Below are 6728 nucleotides of genomic sequence, written 5' to 3' on the forward strand. Positions count from 1 at the left end.
CATCACCCAAGGAGGTTCTTGCCAGCCTACATTCGTGATTGTACCAACGTGCAGGTCTGTGGGCATGCATCTTTTTATTTGCCGATTTCAGGAAATGGCCTCTAATTTCATCAAAGAGAGCTTCATGGACCTTAGTGGCATTATTTATACTAGAAAGAAGCCCAGTTTCACCCTCAAGGGCCATGATAGCCTTGTCAGTTGCCATGTTTATTTTTTCCATAACCAGCTCATCTGTTTTAACACTAGTCCACCTCAGCCTACGTAAATCGTTTGTAGGTACAATCAACGGGGGTAAGGGATCGATAGCAACACTGGGGGCAATCACATCAGACAGCCACCATTTGTGGAGGACGCAAAGAGGATTATGGTCACTCTCAAGCCTTTCCTTAACCTCCATATCAATAATGGATGACTACAGGGCCATACAGCATATAACATAGTCAATACGACTCTTGGATCTTCCATTATCAAAGGTCATGGCTGATACTCTGTCTGACTTGGTACGACCATTCAGAGCCCTTAGCCCATATTCAAGGCACATAGCATTCAAGCTTAAGATATCCTCGGTCCAGCGAGTTATAGGGGTTAAATCAAGTGCAGGGATTTCCCACAGATTATCTTCCTCCGCACCTAAAAAAGCCTCACCAGTATCAAGGGGTTCAAAAGTACGGTTTAGGTCTCCTGCCAGTATGATGTTATTCCCAGAAGAGTGAGTGTCTAGGTAACTGTACAGTGACGATAAAACCGTAGATTTACCAACATTTCCCCCTCTAACATATAAGTTATAGATGTCAATGGGAGTAGAAGAGTCCCTCTCTAGTCTAATGAGCTGGATGTCTTTGTGATTTAGCTCTATATTTTTTACTAGGATCTTCAGGGACTGACGGACCCATATAGTGAGACCTCCCATTGGTCTCCCCTTGGGACCTTTGGTGGCCGGTACATAATAATTCAGATATCCCAATGCGTAAACAGGATCACAGGCCCAAGTTTCTTGGAAAATGCAGACGTCATACTTGCTGACGAATTCAAACCACTCTCCACAGACCATTTTGGAACATAGCCCAGCTATATTCCAAGATAGTAGGTTCCCAGAGGCACGCTCCCCACATAAATCAGAGCTGAGAACAGGCCTGTTCGTATTTACATCCACAATGACATTACCATCTACTATTAGATTTGTTAATCCTACTAAAACATCTGGAGTACATAACTCGTTTGAAGAGCCAATGGCTTGATTCTGCCCCCCTGTTGCACACAAGGATGAGGGTATTTGCAGCTGAGGCATAAAATTAGTTATTTGTCAATCACAAGCATCTAGATTGGAAAGAGCAGAGAATCTGTTTTCTAAACCTAGTCCCCACTCAACGGAACCAAAATTCTTACTAGCCCTTTTGGTTACAACGTTCCATTTTGTTCTTAAGGTGCTTGGATTGGGGCCTCTGCCTTTTCGAGGATAAAAGAAGTCAAGGGTCAGTGGTACGATAGAAGTGGAGCGTCTCTGTGGCGGAAAAATATTAGGCAGTATGTTTGGTAATGCATCAGGGTGTGAGAGATTAAGCACAACGCAATCGCCCTTGAACTTTTTTTCTCTGTTCCCAATCCACTCCACTCTTCTTGCATTTACCAGTTCCTCGGCCAGTTGCTGTTTCCCCCACGAAGATATGGCCATGTTATTGGTTAGCCAAGATAAAGATTTATTCACAAGCGATGCTGTTGATTCAGCTTCACCGGAAGCCAGAGGGGGTACATTTGCTAAAACAAGAACTAATGGCGAGGCTTCCACCACCAGCTCAAATGACCCTTTCGAGGTATTAGGTTCAACAATAGAATGGGCGGGGGGTGCAACACCAGAGCTAATTTCCGGAAGGTTCATCAGAGGAGCCACTGGGGGGTTTGGAATAACAGTGGGTGGCAATTTATTTGCCAAAATGTCATTAACCATAGGTTGTACATTGGACGTAATGACTTCAGGGAGTTACCCTACTTCACCCAGCGTTTTACCAAGGAGACCTTCCAGTTTAGTCACTTCAGCGGATAGCTTATCAATTTTGCTTATCAGAGGTTTGACTATACCTTTGATTTTTATGTCCATCAGACTGCAAAATTTCTGAAGTAGAATATTAGAGAAGGTTGCATTTGTTTCCCCCGAGGGATCATCCTCCTCCACACAAGAGGTTTTCCTTGGTGGTGTTGCAATTTTGTTTTTAGCTGACCTTAACCCCGGTCGTTTTTGTATAGCTTTTCTTTTAACCCCTGTAATCCTTGGTGCTGGAATTGGAACAATGGGAGGGGTAATAAGCTCACAGATCATAGGACTCAGAGGCACTACGTCAATATCGCTGATATCTTCGGTGCTGGCCACTATGCCACTTGGTTGAATGGTGACAGTATCCTGTGAGGGAGCTTGTGCCACTCCAGAGAGGCTAGTGTTTGTCAGGTTAAAAGGATCCTCTGTTTCTATATCTACTAGTGGGGGTTGTATGGATGAATCCAAACCCAGAGAGGACCTTCTATCACTGTTTATTTTCGCTACTACCTGGACTAAATAGTTCTCCATAGTGTTGGTTGCAGGCGTTGACTTTTTACCAGGCAAACCAGGCATGTGTGCAGATGGCTAGGTAACAAAACGTAGTGTTAGAATATCAAGAAGCGAATTACCTGACAGACGATAGGTTTGCAGCTCAATGAACGTCAGTAGGCCTGTAGATGTTTGGGCAGAGTTCCTGGCCCAACCCAACCTTGTCCGACCTTGGACGGCCTCAGACGGCCCGCCCTTTGCCCGGGCTCCGCCCCGGGCGTCCCGCTCGCGTCCCGCGACGCGGGGTTTCCCGGTCTTTATGTCCGCGTTGGCGCTCTCTGGGCGCGAGGCGCGTCACTCTGCACGGAGTCCGGTGCCTTGGGACTCTTGGCGGTGGGGGCGATGTTTGTTGGAGCTCCCTGGTGCTCCCTGCTGCTGTGTCTGCCTTCCTCTGACTCTCGGCGGTGGCGGCAAAGGTTAGTGCTTCCCCCCGCTCTGCCGGGTTTCCCGGTCTTTATGTCCGCGTTGGCGCTCTCTGGGCGCGAGGCGCGTCACTCTGCACGCGCCGCCGCGTTGCCTGCCGGGATTTGTGGTCTCCCGGAGCGGCGGCGCGGAGTCCGGTGCCTTGGGACTCTTGGCGGTGGCGGCGATGTTTGTTGGAGCTCCCTGGTGCTCCCTGCTGCTGTTTCTGCCTTCCTCTGACTCTCGGCGGTGGCGGCAAAGGTTAGTGCTTCCCCTATACATACATATATACATTGGCTAACGTGCTCAACTGGTGCTTCTAAAATACGCCTACCCCGGTGTACCTGACCTAAGCCTAATACGTGGGAAGGAGTAAGTAGCCGTTTAAGTTAAGTAGGTTTTGCCAATAATCTGATTCAAGAATTCTCTCCAAGGGTTTAGTCAGCACTGTACCTTGGGAATAGAATGTAGGAGGTCTGGTATCTCTCTCTCAGGACTCGATATCCCAGTCACCAGCAAGGGTAGGCTGGAAACGCCGGAGCTGGATTTTCTCGGCAGGAGAAAAGACAGCGTCTTTCTCAGCGCGTCAAAGAGGAGGGGCAGCGTCCGTGGGCTTTTCGCGTCTGCTGGGCTCTAGGCAAATAGATAGCTGCTCTGCTCCAAAACCATCACCGTGTGTTTGCTTAAGGCAACGTTGGTATATTTATACATGAAAGGTGCCGAATTTGACGTAAGGTTTGGACATAAAGATGTCACTAAGAACTGGCCGTTCTTACAGTGCTCACAGGAGTTCTATTACAAATAAAAACAAAGCAAACGGGGATTTCCCAGGTTGCTGGAGGTTTGGTGTGTTGAAAGAACTTGTTGTGCTTTCTAGGAATCTAAGGAAGTAGCTTTTGCCGTGCCTTGGACTGCAAGGGCGATTTACTGAAATATGGATCTGATTCTTATGCCATTATAGGGATATTATTGATCATAGCCGTACAAGGGCATAAAATGGTAATATTGATTCAGGTTCCTAGATAAAAACACAATACCCACTCCACGGTCTAATGTCCATCATTACTAAAAACTAAGCAATAGTAAACATGTAAAGGTGCATGTGTATTCCAACCCACCCCAAAATACATTTTTGCATTTGAAATGGTGTATGCGAAATAGACGAAAGAATATTGGTACTGTACGTTTTTTAAGCAGTGTAATCACTCAGTAAAAAAAAAGGATGCATACATATTTAGCTGAACGATTTGCGAAAATTACACATGAAATGTCTCTTAATACAGAAAAGAAGGTCGAGACTATTTCATCACATATAAATGCAATTGCTTGTGCTTGTGGTAATATTTTGTCTCTAGAATTACTAAAAATAGAAGCTCTGTTCTTTAAGAATAGTTCTTCTTCAAGCAGAGTACATGTGCCAAAAAATGGTAAATATTTTGGAATTTGGAAAAAAATAATTTCGTTTTCAGGGGAGAAAATAGTTCCAAATGTTTTTCAGTAGCTTTTGTTTATCAAAGCTGAAGGCCGTATTCAGAGTTCAGGGGAACGCTGTGTGCCGTTTTGCTTAAAAAGTTATTCTTTCTGTTGAGGGGAGAACATTACTTCAGACAGATGTGCAAAAAAACAGTCTACAGCTTCAGGTGAAAGTTCGACCATGGTTGAAAATGCTGTAATTGGGCAGTCATGAGAATGATTGCTATCATCGATGTCAGGATCAGCAATGCTCAGAGAAGGTCGTACCTGGGTGATGTTGCTCTCATCTCGTACTTCACTGCCACCACCTAATCGTAGCGGAGAAGTCTCAACAAATGCCGTCATCAGGATTGGTAACCGCTGGGGACAACACGATGCATGAGCCGTTACAGGACTTAGCAAAGTATCGATATCCATTGGTACTGCTGATTGTAGTGTAAGACAGGTGTCCAACACGCATTCTTCTCACCATAGCATACATTGAAGCATAGGTAAGATGCAGTTCTGCCATATAGGTCTGAATGAAAGAAACCAGGTCATATTCAGATCTCTTAGCCGGGCTAATCCAAGGACTTTAGTTATGCGGTCCCGATAGCGTATAGCTAGGATCGTTTCTTCCATTGTTGCTGGAGTCATGTCTGCGTTTTGGCTTGCCATATCGGAGAAGAAGAGTCAAAAATAAAATTCCTGCTACGAGTCCCAAAAGTAGTGGTAGGCCGCCAAAGACCGAATGGACAAAATTGGGAAAGATGCCCAGGACTGCTTCGAAGGGTGTTAACAGTCCCGAAAAAATTGTCTTAAATACATGTGCGATACCACTGGCATCAGACATATTTAGGATTTGGCTTAGCATTTCTACGAAATGCACGGGGCAATTAGTTGATAAAAGTGTATGTATCTCTGATGTTGTCTTTGCAACTTGTAGATCATACGTTTCTTTTGATGACGTTATAGGCACTGTTGTCTGTAAAAGAACAGACTTCATTCTGCTTAAAGTATCAATTCGTATAGAAGAGATATTCAAGAACGGCCAAATCGTCGCCTCTGTATCAGGAGGGCCGTTTGGATACAATACTTGCATACAGCAAGTGACCATGGAACTAACGCTTACGAGATATGCTTTCCCTGGCACCATGCCACAACAGCTGGGATCCGTTATTAGAACATAACTCCCGTTAGAAAGTTGTCTAAAGAATGTCTCTATTTGTGTTGCAGGTGTGCCGTGCTGGTGGCATGAAAGGTCATTTGAAGTCCCCTCACAGGCCCCATGTAAATTAATACCTTGGCACAGAAGTATACCGCTTAGTGATCGTTTACAATTATTAGCACTAAGAAATACATTCTGGTTTTTGTCAGTATAACATGTGTGTGTATAAGGTAATTTCCATGATGACTTAATGTACCCTTTACCCAACCTTTCATACTGGCCTGCTGGTATATACTCTTAGCAATTTTTAAATTGGAAAGTTGTTATCGGAATTGTGATTATTCCGTGTATTATCCATTCAATAACAGGTCTTTCTGACATTGTCAATGGTAATCTCTCAAGTTTTTCAATGCTCAGAATCGTATAGTCTGCTCCTTTTTGTGCCAAACTGATTTGTTTATCAGTAAGGTTAAAGATAGAGAACAATGACGTTGTGTTGATTAAACGCCATGGCACATAGCCTGAACGCAGGTTTTGCAACGTCCATCCTAGCTGTACAATAGAACGTAATTGGGACTGGCCATGTTGTAACATTAGCAAGTCCTGATCTATTATATCGATAGCAGATGATACAATACTGTCCCCAGTGAATATATTCTGGAGGACAGAGTCATTAACCCATTGTCCACAACAGAAAGCGATTTTTCCAAATTAATACGATCAATTTCTCGTATTTTCTCTGCTGTCTCAATTTGAGTCACTTTCCAAGCTTCGTTGTAAGCAGCGTATATAGTGGCCGCTTTGAAACGTTTTTGACGCTGCTTGCGTGGTCCCATTATGAAATCGCGCAAGTCAGCACCGTCTTTATGTAAAGTCAAGTGTTGCTTAATTTCTGCCAGTGTGGATGTTTGTAGCCATTCAAGGCATAATTTCCCTACACTGTATGTTGTTACTATCCCTGGATGTTGTCTCTGGGAGTATCTAGGGACTGGTCTGGTCATTTTTAACCCCTGTATTTTGTTCAGGAATCTATCTTGACAGTTATTTGTGTCTGTTGGGCAGATTAACCACTTCTTCCAATCAGGATGTGTTCTGTTTTGATGTAAAATTTGGGATACGTCTATC

Source organism: Lissotriton vulgaris, chromosome 10 (assembly GCF_964263255.1).
Source record: "Lissotriton vulgaris chromosome 10, aLisVul1.2, whole genome shotgun sequence".
Lineage (NCBI taxonomy): Eukaryota > Metazoa > Chordata > Amphibia > Caudata > Salamandridae > Lissotriton > Lissotriton vulgaris.